Genomic DNA, 17,385 nt, shown 5'->3' with positions numbered 1-17,385 from the left:
CTCTCTCTGAGAGGTTGAGTTTGAAGGAGAGAGAGGAGAGAAAAATTTGAAGGGAACCGTGAGGCTCGAAGTATGCGATCTACTAGAGATCGTTTGCGGTGGCTAGAAGTCGGCGTTGCCCCTTCCAACTGACTAGTGCTAGAAGGGGACTTGCGAGTGGGGAAGGGAAGGATGGCGTGGCTGCCGTGTAGGGGGCCATGCAGCCTTTGTGACATGGCTGCATTTTGGCCTCCCTTTTGCTCCATCTTGGCCTCGGAGTGGTTGACAAGGTGCTTGTTGGAGCTAGGTAGTCCTACCGCTCTCTTCCTCCCTGTGCTCTATTCCTTGGGGGTTGCGGTACTATAGGAGGGCTTGCGAGTTCATTTTTTGCTTCATCTCACTTTCCCCTGCAGTGTTGCTCCCCGAAGGCTTCTTAGTGATACCAACACTAGGGTGGTATCGGTTTTGTATTCCTTGTGTGCGGATCGACCGCACATCGCTTTGTAATCATGAAACATGAACAAAAGCTCAAGGAATCCTCCTTCTAGAATTTCTGCGGCTCCTTACGAAGCCGAGGTGAGCCCTTAGGCCGTTTGGTCGGATTTGGGCTTATTAATACCAAATCAAGGTTCTCTGAGCGGGTCATTGACCTCTCGTTACGTGGGGTAACAAGGTTGTCGGACATCCTTGGGCCTTTCTGCTCGAGCCCCTTAGTTGTGGTTGATCAAGCATCTAGTGTTTGTTTGTGTGCAGCCGGGGCCGCATCCATCTTGTGATCGGAAGCCCCAGGGAATTCTCTTTTTAGGGCCTAGCGCCCTTTCGCAAGGTTTTGTTGGGCCCCATGACAAGGTTTCCCAGACAGGTCATCGACCTCTCATCACGCGGGGCGATGAGGTCATCTGGCGACCTTGGGCCTTTCTGCTGTGGCGCCTTGACCGCAATTTGTGTGGCTCTTGAATTTGTGTTTGCTGTATGTGGTTTGACTGCATGTGTCTTGCGATTATGTTAAGCGAATGAGATCCCTCATGGAAGTCTTTCTTCAAGGTCGTGCAACCTATCGCGAGGTTTTGTTAAGTCCTGACCCATTTGGTTAGGGATTAGGTTCGTGAGCCCAAGGATGCAGACCTCAAGTGGGTCATTGACCTCTCGCCGCGCGGAGCGGCGAGGTTGTCTTAGTGACCTTGGGCCTTTCCTCTTGAGTGTTGCGGTCGGACAACCTTTGTTAGGCCATGATCGTGTCTCCATGTTTGGCTGAGCGATTTTCACCCGACTGAGGACCGATCGGCCTTGACTTCGCGTGGTTTAATTGCTACCGTGTTTCGTGAGGTCCAACGCTGCTTCAGCAAAGAAGGTGCTATTGTGTGACTGCTCGATCAGGCTCCCCTAGGGGATTGACGATCCTCGCCGGTATGCGAGGCTTGTAAGCTAGCTCAAGGTCGTGGTTTGAGGACAGGGGAGAGGAACTAGTTGTGGCTTGGCCCTGGATGTGGGGGTCACTTCAGACCTGGCTTCAGTGCTTCCTTTATCATCCTTTCCTGACCCCAAGGGTCATACTGCCTTATAGGCAGGTTTGGTTTTCACCCCACGTGGTGAGAGGCTTGTCCACTATAACCATGTGGTCGGAAGCGGTGTGCCTCGTCGTGGTCGACGGGTAATTCGAGTGGGACCCAATTTCCTCCCTAATCGACGTGGAGTTCGGATATGCCTCACTGAGAGACAGTCCCATAAATCATCGGCCATCAAACCCAGTTGGTCCCTGATCGCCTCCAGAGCGGTCAGATGGCAAGATGCCTCTCACCTAGAGGGGGTCAGCCCGGGCGACTTCGAAGCGGATGACTCAAACATAGGGAGAGATGGTCAGTGTGGCTCTGCACCACCGATAAGAGCTGCAGGGGCCCATCTCACCCTGTCCCCTATACCTTTTGTGGCCTCGAGCCTGTCTAAGGGCCGACCTAGAGGTATGTTTCCTAATCATGATGTGGGGTCATGCCTGTGGTGGGTCACTCTATGACCGAATTCTGGGGCATGTGGCCTCCTTAATCACGCCGCTTTTGCGGTGCCTACTCGTGAGCGGTAATGCGCTCTCTAAATGAGGACGCGTAAACCAAAACATTACGGAAAATGGGAATGTGCTAGGCTTACCTGGCTCAAGCCATTACATAGGCGGCTGCCTGCTCTGCCTTCCACCCAGTCGCCGCCCCTGCTCTACGAGATTATCGAAGTGGTTAGCAATCGGTATAGAGCGCGCGTGGGTCTGGATCGCTTGTCGAGGTTATCTTGGTGGCTACAAATTTTCTAGTGCAGTGTGTAGTGGGAGGCGTTCGCTCTCTATCCCTTGCATTGCCTTCATCTCCTTCCTGCTTGTGTGCTTGTAATTGTCTTTCCTGGCCAGGGTGATGGACCACCGGAAACATCAGTGAGAGGAGTTGCTTGAGGTTGATGGTCCACTATCGCATCTTCTTTCTTCCCTGCGAGATCAAGGGTAAGTGTCTTTTCATCATTTCTGGGTCTGGCTATACCTGTATTGATTGTCTGCGTGTGCAGGTTTATTCCTCCCACTGGCAACATCAGAGATCGGGGGTCCTTTTGGTACCACCCATCCTCGACCCTGCTCTACCTCTGGGGCCGATGAGTCCCCTTTCCCCACCTTATCCGCTGGCCGGTGAATGATATGGAACTTCATGCTCGAGAGGGACGACGCTCACTGACTGCACTGGAATTCTGCCCACGAGGTCGTTCAACTAAGGGCCCGCATGGACTATCTCTAGGTGGTCCTCTTAGTGGCGGAGGAAGAAGTTGCCAAAGCACGGGCGTCGGCTACCGCCTCTTGGGTGCAAGTGTATGGTAGGTCTTCTACTACCGTTAATTCCTACTATCGGGTTTTTGCTTTTTGGCCTTAATGGGGTTCTCTAAATTGTAGTTTCTGGTGGAGCAACTCACGGCAGTCCCGTCGTGAGGTGGAAGAGGCTCGTCCACGAGAAGGCTTCTTGGGCGAGGATCACTGCCAAGGCATGGCTTTCAGGAGCTCGGCGGGGGGCTAGCTCTGGTGGATGATCTTGTCACCATCGTGGGAGCCACTACGGCGATCATAAGATGGAGGGTAGTTCTCGTAGCTATGGTTAGGTTTACTAGGTCATGCTAGGCATTCCTGATCCGCAAGATGGTGTGTTTTGTCGGTGGGCGAATTTGTAAGTATTAAATTGCCCATGCATGTGGCTTTCCTATGATTTTAGTGTTGGTTTCTTATTTCCTTCTTAGCCCAACATGGGCAGGCATATGATCTTGGCTTAAGGATTGATTCCCTTGACCCATAGATACTAGCTAGAGGTCGCGTGACATGTCGCACTATAAGGCTCAAGCGGACGAGGGTGTGCAAGAAGTGAGTGTGGCTTTTAGTGATGACGGTGCATGCTTGGCGGGCGAATCTCGCGTATGTTCTCCCACGGGTCAACGGTGTTGGCCATGTGTGAGAAGCTAATTGGGCCATCCAGAAGGTGGTGCCTTCAAAATGAGCCACGTGGATTTTGTGCCCCTACGTTCATTCTACGCTCCATCTTAGCTAGTTAGGGTTGTTGACATATCTATGTGTGTATATGAATGCGATCGAATAACGAAGTGAGGGTTAGGATTGACATCATCAGTGGTCGGTCGGGGGGTACCTGTCTTAGCCAATTAGGGTTGCTTGAGTCACGGTGAGCCCCCGAGTGCCTGCTTACTGGTGAAGTTGTTGCAGTCCTTGGGTCGTAGGCTGATGATGGTGCTTCTCTATCACCCTAGAATGGCCATAGCTATCGTAGATCGGCCTCTCGGGTGGCCTTGGGTTGATTCTTGCTGGCTCGACGTCCTTGGTGGGCCCACGAGCCCCCAAGGATGGTTTCCTCGTGTTTGACTCATCGGAGTTCTTGGCTAGGATGGCTCGTGCATTTCTGGTGCGTGAGTCCCCATGGCATGTCGACGTCGAGGTTGGTGCATCCCTGCTTCTAGGCATGGCTACCACTCTTGGTGAAGAGTTGGCGTGATTTATCATTGCGAAAGTGGGTTCTGAGGGCAACGCTGTTTGGTTCGCTTGGCATGGCGCATTGTGTGCTCAAGTGATCCACTTCCTCAGGATGCATGCGCCTCCATGTAAAAGCTGACAGTTCACAATGGCGTGACTGGATGGTCTGGTCTGCCTCGTGGGGTTGGCCCCTGATTAAGAGCTTGGCCTATGAGTCATGACATCGTGTGGCCATATGATCATTGACGATGATGCCACGTGAACGTGGCAGCAGATTGTTTCTTCGCTCGTGTGCACCCGAATTCAGCCGCATTTTGCTGGTAGCGGCATTGCTGAGGGCATAGTTCTATTATAGGATCTAGGCCTCCCACATGTTGGGCCTAGATGGGGTAGAGGCTGGTGATGAGAGTTATCCCATGGATGCAGATGATCTCATGGTTTCCCAAAAGGATGTGGCCGCTGAGAGCCATTCCGTGGTGAGTTCGCCATGAGCCATAGGCAGTCTAGTTTCCCATGTGGGGAACATAGGCTTGGCCGGTGGTAGGAGGGAGTGCTGGTATTTCTATGTAGATGAACTCTCGGATTGCAGCCAGCTGAGGGCAGTTATGAGAGTTTGTCCGCCATAAGCCGCAGGGTCCAAACCTCCTAGAGCTGAAGTCCGGGCCACGACCAAAGGCAGACGCGACCAGCTGGCCCTTCGACATCGCTAGGACCCATGGTTTTCATGATGGATGTGGCTGTCGTGGGCCATTCCATGAGCTTGGATGGCCTCTAAGTCAAGGTCATCATCGTGGATCCCATCCCATAGTGGGTGGGATCATACAAACGTCTTGTCAGGCCATATTTGGACGGTGGTTCTTCGTACCTACCATCATCGTTTGGTGGTGTTGTGTTTTCTCTACTGCATGGCACATGGATGGTATCTGACTAGAATGAGGTGACTATTGTCCCCTCGGTCCTTGCGGGATTAGTGTGGCATGCTTGCTCCTGTCGGAGCAGGCATGCTTGGCTGGACTCGGCCTCTCCCGTCCCTTCCCATAGGTTGGGATGGCAAGAGGTCGTGTGCTGCTACATGGCGAGCGGCCAAGGCAGGAGGGAGGGGTCGTGTCTGACCCTGACCTCAGCACTTGGCCTGATCTGCTTAGCTTAACTAGGCCTCGGTCGTTTGGGCTCAAGATAGCTTTTGTATTGTGGGCTGCTTGGCCTGCTGATTAGTCGGGGCCTTGACACACCCAAGGATCATGACCCCAACAGGAGCGCTGCTGGAGCTTGCATCGTTAGCGCGGGCGACATGGTACAACAGTGTGGAGGCTTCACAGGGGAGAAGAAAAGACGGAGGAGGAAAAGAGCGAACCATTTTTCTGAATAACCAGTGGCAGTGGTGGGTAATTTTTTCCAACTCCGCCATTTCTAGTTTGGTGGAGCACCCCTTGAGGAGATCCACCATTTTAGTGAATCTGGCCCTCAGATACATTGTCTTGGTGGATCTGAATTTGGTGGATCTAGACTGTTTGGCAAACTTTTTATGGAGTGGAGCTATTTTTGCTGAATCTAGAGTTGAGGGAGTTGTCCCAAACTAGCCCATACTCCCTCCGTCCTAGAAAGAAGATGTTATGGGATGTGTGTAGGTCAAACTTTTTCAGCTTTGACTAGGTTTGTAGAAAATGCATGCAACATTTATATCTCCAAATAAGTTTATTTTAAAAGTATATTCAACTATCTATCTAATGATACTAAATATGTATTATCAATATTAATATTCTTTTATATATAATTGGTGGAAGTTAAGAAAATGTTGACTTCTCAGGAAGCGAGAATGTCTTCTATTTTGGGATAGAGGGAGTATGCTTTTTTGCGAGGATACTATATGTGGATAAGTGTATGAGAGGAAGGATAAATGGCCATATGTTGAAGTAGAAATAGAGTTAACCATATTTTTGCATTGGTTTAAATTTAGGGTTGGTAGATGCAAGCAATTTAATACTCAAAGTTAGCGAAAACCAATTTTTAGAAACGGTTGTTTGCTCCAACTCTAAGGGTCTCTGGAAATGGATGGTTTAACAATTAGTATGATATTTATAATTCTGAGTGCATAGTTAAATAAAATAATTATTCATAGCTCTTATTCATTATAAAAACAAATTTCTACAAACAACTAAAATCGATTTCCAAAAGTGGTTACTTGGTCCAACTCCAAGGGCCTTTGGAGATGGATGGTTTCTAAAGATGGTAGTGGGTCCGATTCGGATCGGATATCCATGGATTTCGGGTTTTGCGGTTTCTGTTTCGGGGTCTTGTTTTCTCCCACAAGTTTTTGGGTTCGGATACCCACCATCGGGGCCCGAACAATTCTGCCCACTAATAGCCCAATAACAAATTAACAACCCTAGGTATATATAACCAAATCCTCAATTCCCTCTCACCCACTCGGTCGCTCCCTCAGAACCACCCGTTGGCGCTCCCCTCGCCCCCCTCTGAGTCATGCCCTCTCACTCGCCCCTCAACCAGTCATCGGTCTCCCTCCACTCGTCCTCGCCTCACGCGGCGGCGAGCGGCCTCGGGAGTCCTCGGTCGTGCCCCACGTCCCTACTCGACACTCGCCTTGCCCTCGGTGCCTTGCTCGCCACGGTCTCGCCCGAACCCGACGCTCAGCAGGGAGGCGGCGCACCCAGCAGGAAGCACCACCGTAGCTGCAACCAATAGGCGTCGCTAGGCCCACTACGCATGCGCCCAACAAAGGCCGCCCGCAGGTGCACGCAACCTGGGATCCACGGGATTTGTTGTAATGTTTTCGGGTCTCAGATAATCCGTCGGGTTTCGGGGATCCACGGGTTTTGGTTTCGGAGATGGATTTTCACCTGAATTGGTGTTCGGAGTGGATTCGGGTTTTCAGCTTGGGTTTCGGTTTTGGATGCCCAGAGACTCCACCCGATCCGAACTTGCCCCGTTGCCATCCCTAATGGTTTCTACAAACAGCCAAGCAGCCACCTCTAAAAACGAACCTTTTCTTAGTTTTAGAGATGATCTCTTAATCAGATCTTTTTCAAAATGGATCTCTATAGGCGGTTACATAAGTTGGTCGTCTCTAGAGATCGATTTAAAATTGCACAAAAAATTAAAAAAAGTATCCTAGACTGTAAATGGTTAATTTGTGCGTACATTCTTACTACAAACACAATTTCCCTAGAAACCCCCTACTTTTCTTCACCTGCATTTAATTATAGGTCACATATGGAGCTTTGAACAGCCCGATGGAAACACATTTTGGAGGTCTTTTTGTTGTAAACCATCTATATAATTGAATCGATTTTCATAGGTGTTTCACATAGGGAACCACATGTGAAGCATTTCAAGAGGTGGTTCTTTATGTGATCTGCTTGTGAAAAGTTTGTCTATGTTGTATCCTTTTAATAGAGTTAGGCAATGAAATATCATTCTCTACTATCAATGTACTAAATAGCGCAACCCAAGTTGGTAGCGGTTTGGTGTCGAGGTAGCGGATCACAGATAGCAGGTGCTATTGCGGACGCTAAGTCCCAATAGCGGCATATGATAATTACATGTAAATTTAAGCATATATCACATGAATAATAGGTATAAATAGACATTTAACTGTACTCAAACTGAGGTTTCACATACTTAAATTAAGGAAAAAACATAGTGTTCCATATAAGTCATCATATATCAGAGTTTATAAAGAAATAAATTATAGGAGTCATAAATAGTTCATAAGACCATTATTCGTTATTATTGTCAAACAAAATAGCAACCGCATTCAGTCCGCTACGTCGCTGGTAGCTATACGAGACCGCTACCGCTATTCACTACAAGGATTCACCTCTAATGCCACGCCACACGATTGCAACACCACTAATTTGGTTGTCATAGAGGGGTCGTATCGCAACCTTTTCATAAAATGGTCGTAATATGTGCCTATAATGCAACGGATTAAATGTGTTGCAATATGTGTGGTTTGTCGTTGCAATAGAAGTGTGCTACTGCAACCATTTTAGAATTGTGTTGCAATTAGTTGGCGTTATTGCGATGGCGCTTTATAGTTGCATTAGTATTGATTTTCGTTTCAATTACTTGGTGTTATTGCAACAATATTGGATTTGGTTGCATTTGCTTGTAACTATTGCCATGGTTATTCTGGGTTGCAATAATCTTTACTGGTGTTGCAATTGCTAGCTGGTTATTGCAACAAGAATTCTGAAATGGTTGCAGTACCATGTTCCTATTGCCATGGTGTTTTGGGGTTGTAATAGTCTTCTACAGCGTTGCAATTGCTAGGTACTTATTACAACTATAATCCTAAATGGACGTAATATCATGTTACTATTGCTACGGTTTTTTTGTGTTGCTATAGACTATTGTATTTCGCTGCAATATGTTGTTGTATGTGACACTAGCATTTCATGGGCCTTTTGCTAGCTAGGGCTAGCCAAAAACTATTTCCTAAGCCCCATGCCATTTCTAAAACCCTTCGATCATATCCTGTATCATCGATACTTCTTCCCCACGTGTCGGCACACCTTAGGTAGTTTTGGGATGTCTTCTTTTTTGTGAACAAGCTTCAGGATGTCTTCATGTGTCCATAGTTACGTGGAAAAGGCCGCATGGGTGCCCTAGCTAGCTATCGGACTTCTTTGAGTCACAGTTATGTGGAAAAGGCTGGCCACCTAGCAACTACGAGACTTCGCGTGGCATGCCCCTCCCAGCCCAACGACATGTTGATGCCACTATCATTTTTGCTTTGTTTAGAAATCAGTAGGTTGCACAGTTTTATTGTTGTTCAAGCATGTAGGCCAATGGTGCATTATTGTGATTATGAAACGTGTACAGATAAGTCCGGTACAAATTATTTAAAAACAATAACCCATTGACCTTGCCCCATCACACAGATCCCCATTGTCTGAATGACCGAATAGGCGACCAGAGATTGGGTGAATGCGAACCTATAAAAATTCTTTGCAAGAAGATGGCCTATATCCCAATCCCGATCTAACATACCACTCTTCTAATTGTCAAGGTCACGCACATCAACTAGTGATTTGTTGACCCCAAGTGACCTGCAGGCTGCGAATGAACTGCAGAACAGAGAAGAACACAATTGTTCCAAGCAAGATGTATAAAAGAATTTCAAGAGAAAGCACAGCTGCAGATTGGTGAGGATGACCACTAGAGACAAGCTGTGACCCAAGAGAAAATTAATCTGTTGACCCTGAATGAATGGCACACAAGACGAACAAGGTGATAGCTGTATGTTACTGCTTCTGAACTGAAAATAAAAGGATGGCTTCTCTAAACTAAACTGAAACTATGGAATACAAAGGTCTGAGCAACGCTCTTTCTGAGAACTGATTTGGAAAGTAACAAGCAAATATTTCAGTCCACTACTGTAGATTTTTGGCTCCATGTCACTCAGTATAGAAACTCTGACCTGGTGGACTGAAATAGAATACAAAAAACAAACAAGGTTCTTTTGGTAAAGTTCTTCCAATGATCTTGAGCACACATACTCTCGCAGGCTGCAAACTTGTGTAATTCTAATTTAATTTGGGCACATACTCTCCAATCCTTCACAGCGACGTTAAGTGAAATTTTAAATCACGAGCTTTAATTGGAAAAAACAAGCTATCTTAAATTTTCTAGTAGTTAATAGAAAATTCAGTGACATTGGTAACAATCCTGCAAGAAATTTTGAGAAAAGCATGTCATTTGTTCCAAAAAGAACTACTAAGAGCCCAAAATTTTGATGAGAGGCACAGGCGCACCTGCAAAGCGTGCTGAGACAGCATTTTGGTGAGACCAAGACAGCAAGAGCAAATATGTATATTCTTGGTGTGCTAACATCTATACCTTTTAGAAAATCAGATGACAAGAGTTTCTAAGACTAGATTCCGACAGTAAATATGTTTTGCAATGTGCATAGTTGAACATTATTCATTCATGTAATTAGTTGACTAGATAAAACTAGTTTTACACCTTACCTTGAGATTTACACTATAGATGCAACTCTGACACAATCTATCAATTCCTTTAAAACATATAGTCTAATTACAAAACAGATGCAACTGGCAAACATTACATAGAACCTGCAATTTAATTTCATGGACAAAAAAAATCACCATCTAGGCAGTGCAAGCACCGCCATAATTCCAACATAATAATAGAAGACAAAAAAAATTCTAGCCCAACATGGCAACAGCATATTATAGGGTGAAAATGTTCAGTCTACTAACAATATACTTCCATACTTACTACTTCAGGAAATCAGCAGTCAGTCAAAGCATATAAGGCAGCATTTGAACTACCTCATGTGCTGCTATTTGCTCATCAGATTGGCTAATCTGATTACTCAAACCAACATCATCAGTACCTTCACTAATCAAGGCTGTCAAACATCCCTGTCCATGCATATTTCCTGACAAATTATTACAGTGAAAATTCTCATATTTGTCCACTGTACGTACAATTTTTATCATTTGCAGCCTCTGAATCATAGTGAAAACAAAATAACATAAAAGAGAAGAACAACTAAATTAGTAATATTGCTCATGGTCTGATAACGTGAACAAAGGCAGAAATAACAGAGAAATTACATAGAACAGTACTAGCTAGTAGTAATGCTCAGGGTCTGAGAGAAAAAAAAAAGGCTTCAAGTTTGCCGAACATTTGGCTTGGCGATGAAACAATTTTTGTGATGTTTCTCTAAATTCCAACAAATAATACCTGCAGCTAAAAGTTTGACAGCAAAATGAATTGGGACTAACCAAATCTAATATTTAAATATATATTATAAAACTCTAAATTATTCAGTAGCCTATTGAGTACTGAGTATTCCTCGCAAAAATAAAAAATATTGAGTACTGAGTACTGACACGGCGTGTTTGCTCTTCGAAGTTCTAATAACACCCACTTTATCTGCAAGCAAATCATAGTACTCTGAACATTAAGCAAATCTAGTCATTTGAGTACAAATCTGAATACTAACCTTTTTAGCCATGGCAGGGGTGCACTGCCGCCGAAGACCTGGCGACGAGCGGCCAGGTGGAGTGTGTGGAGACTGGAGATGGAGAACCCGCCGCTTGCTACTGTGCTTGCCGAATGCATGCCCGCGCCCGCCGCCTAGATGGGAGTCTGTGCCGCTAGCGCTAATGCCGTCGAGCTGTACATCCACGTTGCCAGTGCTGCCGTCGCCCGGCTGTGGCAGAACCACATGAAATAACACATTTTCAGAGACGCTCGTCTTCCACTAGACACTAAGCACCTCAAAAATGAGCTACATCGGATAGTTCCATCGAGCACACCCTAAGAGAGAACTCGAAATAATCAACGTTTTACATTCAGAATCCGATAATGAGTACGAGCTTACAATACTTAGTCTATTTCATACAACAAGAGTTCTTGGAAATTATTTATTACAATACCAGAGTTCAGAGTGCGATAATTAACAGCGGAATGAAAATAAACATCTAGCGAAAATGATGCAAGCATCCGTATGTGCCCACCAGAAGAATCCTCTACACAAGAACTACTCATCAAGTTGCACCTACAACAGAGGTAAAATAAACTCTGAGTACACAATGTACTCGCAAGACTTACCTGACTAGTGGGAATAGTTTCCCGACTCAAGGATATGATAGCTAATATGGGTTTGTTGTTTTCTTTTTGTTTGCGAAAAACATTACTAGAAGTACGTCCTTAGGATCAAGTTTAATTAGTAGTCATAATTACTTCATTAGCTAATCATTCTAGATAAGCACATGTTCTATGTTCAAGCAAGGGTTAAGCAATCAGAACCATTTCACCATCTTTCATCTTTCAGTTCTTACTACGGTGCTAGTCAATAGCCAAATCGTACTTGTCTCACAGAAACGACGATTCACGAATCAATGTATCCCAGTTGGGTACCCCAAAACACATGCCATGTTTGTACCCCAGACACAAACAAGACCAACCCATTCCATTCCTATCATGGGGTCCTAGATCCCTGTCCAAACTTGGACTCCAAGCCCCAAAACTTGAGACTTCGGTCTCAATATGGTGCTTAGACCTACACCTTTTCCCGTCTCTAATTAGTCGGTCCGGAAAGAGCCAGAACCCACGATAAGAGCGTAATGAACCTTTCCCGCTCCCATAAGCAAGTATGTGCTTAGGATAATAAGTCTGTGACCTGACTACCATCCACAACAACGGAAGGTCCTTAATCGACACAGATATGGAGAACAGTGTAACGAAACGAAGCCTTGTTGGTCCGCGGGACACAACCTGTTACAACCACCAATACCCATACCATATCCCTGCCCTATCCCCATTTTTCCTTTCATCATTTTATTATGAGAGTAATAATAATCCTCTATTGTGAGCAATAACAGGTTACTCACGCTATCGATGACCTAAGCATAGCATCTACTCAAATCTGCACTAGTAAAACTCTTAGGACAGGTATATCTATGCACGTGGTTTTCATAAAATTCCTGTAACATAAATGCACAACACACACACACACACACACACACACACACACACACACACATATATATATATATATATATATATATATATATATATATATATATATATATATGGTGAATTATAAAATAGAGGTTATGCACCGGGGCTTGCCTTGGACAGACGCGGTGTCAGCTAAGTCAGTCAGTGGTGGCTCTGGGACCTCCTCCTACACGAGAATCACCTCCTCATACTCCCCGATGATCTCCTCAAACTCGTGATCACTAGTGGTCATGATCTTCGCCAACTCATTCTCTACATGCATGCGATGATGATGCAACACTTAGCATTTAGGCAACATCAACTCTTAAACTAAGAATATGCATACTAAGCTACCTCTAATGACTAAGGTGCTAAGCTAACTATCATATTTACCAAGCAAAGTGTAGGGTTCAACTAACAAACACCTAGCTTTACAAATGAAGGATATATCTTTATTTCTACTAATGACTTAATGTATATTGAAACAAAGAGCATTTAACTATCCTAATGCTTAATCTATTCTAAAGCTACAAAAATTACAGTGAGCACATAATAATACAATGAAGCTACCATAAAAATTTTAGGACTAAAGACATCACCAATTTACCATGAAAATTCCTACAATGATTCATTTTAATAATATGAAGCACTTTCAAAAGATTTCATAGCTCCTGGTATTAACATGTATATATATGAATTAAATGCACTAACAGATAGATCACAATGTTAGAAACTTAACAATATTTGTTTCACAATTTTTTGACACCTACATTATTTTATATTAATTACCAAAGATCAGTTTAGAAATTAAATTAGAAAACCATTCACATATTCCTAGAAAAAGAAAAACCAATCTCCCACGCGGCCCACACGCACGGCCCACGCGACGCGACGTGCGCACACGCAGCAGCCCGCTCCTGCGGCCCACATGAGGCTGACCCACGGCGGAGAAGCCCACACGCACTAGTGCTTTTGTAGAAACGGCGCTGTGCTATCCTCTATTAACACGACGACTATGCGCACTATTTCTACAGACAGCGTTTATGCAAGAAGGCCCTCGTATTAACCCATCTTCGCATCGGGGAGGTCCCCAACGCCTCCGCACTCATTGGCGCGACATTGACTGGCACTGGGCCACTACATCAGCCAACTGGGGACTCCTCCATGTCGGTGACCCGAGACAAAGTAGGGTGACTTCTCCATGTTGGCGGGCAACCTACGGTGGCGACGACAATGTTCCGGTGAGCCACGGCGCTAAGGGAGCAGTAGAGGTAGCGGGTGAGCATCAGCGACTCACCAAGGACCTGGCCGAGGCGATGGTTCAGTTGGAGATGCCCCGAGCAAGGCTGTCCACGTACTCATGTGCACATGGCAAGGAGGGGTTCGAGGTGAGCCTAGCGGTGCAGCCAATTTGGCTCGAGGTGGTCAGATGGGAGCTGCCTTGGTGATGGACAGACTTGGCCTTATCGGCATGGTGGCGGGGAAAAGCTCCAAAATTGAAGTTTGGTCGTGCCCGCTTCAAGGCTAGGTGGGGTCAGGTAGCTTGGCAGTTGGGTGATGGAGCCAGCGACGCGATGAATCAGGTGATGGTGACTTCTCCCTGCTTGTTTTAATGGCACGACTTAGTCCACCATGGCAGCAGCGAAGAGAGAGGGAAGGGGTAGGTTAGAGCTCAGCTCGTCCTTGCCTTGGTAGGACACGAGCGGCCCGATCCGTACGCACATGCGCAGGCGCTACGGACAAGGCATGCGCGCATCCACGACTGACACGGCACGAGCGACTGTCGCACCTATATGGGTGAGGCAACAACAGGTACGACCATGTGCCAATGACGCGGATATGCCAAGCACGCGCGCAGCAGTGGCAAGGCCACCGATAGGGCGGACAGTGGTGCAGAGCCGTAGGGGGGTGTGGATGCAACGGTGAGGCAACGACAGCGCAACGCGGCCATGGCGGCACCAATGGTGGCAACGCGATGCAGGGCATCAGGGCGTAGGGCCATCGGTTCGCTGTAGCCGGCCTCGTCCAAGCCTAGGTGGGCTCGATCGACCCAGTGTGGTGGCACGGGGTGACAGCACGGGACGCAACCATGTGCGTAGCGCGGGGGTGGCCACGCGCATGGCGCCAACCATCCCAAGGCTGTGTCGTGCACGAATTTTAAAGCACCAGTAAAAACTAAATGAATGATCTTGGAACCAAGCCACCTTCACCAAGCTCAAGAGAGCATATTAGGCTACCCCTAAGAACTAAAACATAGTACTAATCTTTAACTAGATTTTTTGGAATAAATTCACAAAGCCGGTGCTGTCAAACTATTTTTAAACTTAAGAATTTTCTGTCTTTAAGCTAGTTTTGATTTCAAATTCCATTTCTAAGCTACTAGAAACACTATCTAGTAATGTTATTTTTCAACAGCAAGTATTTCATTGTCATCTACAAAGTTCATACTCCAAACTTTAGTTAAGTGCCACATATATGTTCTATAGTATTTTTGTTCAATAAAAATTGGTTTTAAACCCTACTTGATATACATGAGTTGTGTAATAGCTTCTCATTTAACTTTTTATTGATCATTTTAGGTTGCAATACTCCATCTATTCATTCCATCATATGCATTATCACGTAGTAATTTGTTTAGGGCGTAACACCGATGGTGTTATAGCTCTACCCCCCTTAAACAAAATCTCATCCCGAGATTTCATGTGTGTGCCTAGTGTGGGAAGGATAAGAAATAAATTTCAATTTACATAATTACCTTGGTGAACTAGAAAGGAGATGGGGATAATGCTCTAGAATATAACTCTCATGTTCCCAAGTTGCTTCGTCCTCCGAATGATTTTGCCACTGGACTTTATAAAATTTCACCACTTTGTTCCTAGTGATTCTCTCTTTTTCATCCAAGATTTTGACGGAATGCTCAATGTAAGAAAAATCAGGTTGAAGAGGGAGTCCTTTAATTTCCACCACTTCATCGATAAGCCACAAACACTTTTCTAGCTAGGAGACATGGAAAACATTATGGACTACTGATAAAATATTTGGGAGTTGGAGATGATAAGCAACAGAACCACACCGCTCCAAAATTTTATAAGGTCGAACATAACGAGGAGCTAACTTTCCATGGACTCCAAACCGATACACACCTCTCATCGGGGATACCTTTAGGTACACATGGTCACCAACTTCAAACTATAAGGGCCTTCTCCTATTGTCCGCATAAGCTTTCTGATGGTTCTGAGTTGCTTTCAAATTACTCTGAATAACACTGATCTATTCTCTTGGCTCTTTGATAAAATTAGGTCCAAAGTATCCATGGTCACCCATTTCAACCTAGTTAAGATGTGTTCTACATTTCTTACCATATAGGGCCTCGAACAGTGCCATTCGAATGGTCTCTTGATAGCTATTGTTATAGGAAAACTCATCTAAAGTCAAGCATTCATCCCATTTTTCTAGATAAGAAACGACACAAGCTCTTAACAAGTCTTCAAGTACTTTATTGACCCTTTCTGTTTGACCATCAGTTTGCAGATGATAAGCTTTCTGAGGAGACAAGTACCAACACATTTCTGGAGTTGCTCCTAGAAGCGAGAGACAAAGACTGACCCTCTATCAAAAACAATGGTAAGAGGAACTCCATGTAGGGTCATAACCTGATCAAAATATAACTTGACATACTTCTTGGCTGAATACCTTGTATCCATCGGGAAAAATGAGTGGACTTGGTAAGGTGATCCACAATGACTCAAATAGAGTCATACCCCTTTGCCATGCGGGGCAAACTCACAACAAAGTCCATGGAAATATCCTCCTATTTCCAAACAGGGATAGGCAAGGGTTGTAGAAATCCAGGCGTACGCATATGGTCCACCTTAACCCTTCCACAAATGTCACATTCTGAGATGTATTTGGTAATATCCTGTTTCATATTTGGCCACCAATACAAGTGACGCAAATCATGATACATCTTGTTACTTCCCAGATAAATGGATAATTTGGAGTTGTGGGCTTCATCCAAAATTTTTCTCCTAAGCTCACCACTTGAGGGAACCACCAATCGGTTCTTGAACTTCACCACACCTTGATCATCAATACTAAAATGAGGACCACGCCCTTCGGCGATTAGCTTCTTGTTATGTAGAATTCTCAAAGCATCTTGCCTTTGCTCTATAATAATTTGCTCAAGTAAATCCGAGACTAGAGCAATATGGGCTAACACCTCAGAATGGTTGAGAGACAAAGATTCTTCTTCAACTTGATGCGACTTCTGACTTAAGGCATCAGCTACCACATTAGCTTTTCTAGGGTGATACTAAACTTCTAAGTTATAATCTTTGATTAACTCAAGCCACCTCCGTTGTCTCATATTCAACTTGGATTGAGTGAAAATATATTTGAGGCTCTTATGATCCGTAAAAATGTGTACTTTATTTCCCAACAGGTAATATCTCCAAATTTTTAGAGCATGCACAACTATAGCTAGCTCTAAATCATGGGTGGCATAATTCACCTCGTGTTTTTTCAGCTGACATGAAGCATAATCGATCACACATCCGCCCTGCATAAGCACACATCCCAGTCCAGTCCTAGAGGCATCACAATACAAATCCAACGACCTATCAATATCTGGTTGGGCAAGAACTGGAGCAGAGGTAAGAAACTTATTTAGGGCTTGGAAAGCTTCTTCACAAGCCGGACTCTATATAAACTTGACATCCTTTTGGAGTAACTTGGTCATCGGTTGAGCTATTTTGGAGAACTCAGGGATGAAGCATCGATAGTAACCAGCAAGACCAAGGAACTAACAAATCTAATGCACTTACTTTGGAGATTTCCAATTTAACACATCCTACACCTTGCTAGGATCTATAGAGATGCCTTCAGGGGTTAGGACATGTCCCAAGAACTGC

The sequence above is a fragment of the Miscanthus floridulus genome, chromosome 18 (assembly GCF_019320115.1).
Source record: "Miscanthus floridulus cultivar M001 chromosome 18, ASM1932011v1, whole genome shotgun sequence".
In the NCBI taxonomy this organism is placed as follows: domain Eukaryota; kingdom Viridiplantae; phylum Streptophyta; class Magnoliopsida; order Poales; family Poaceae; genus Miscanthus; species Miscanthus floridulus.
The sequence above is the reverse complement of the archived record's forward strand: the minus strand, read 5'-3'. Positions refer to the sequence as shown.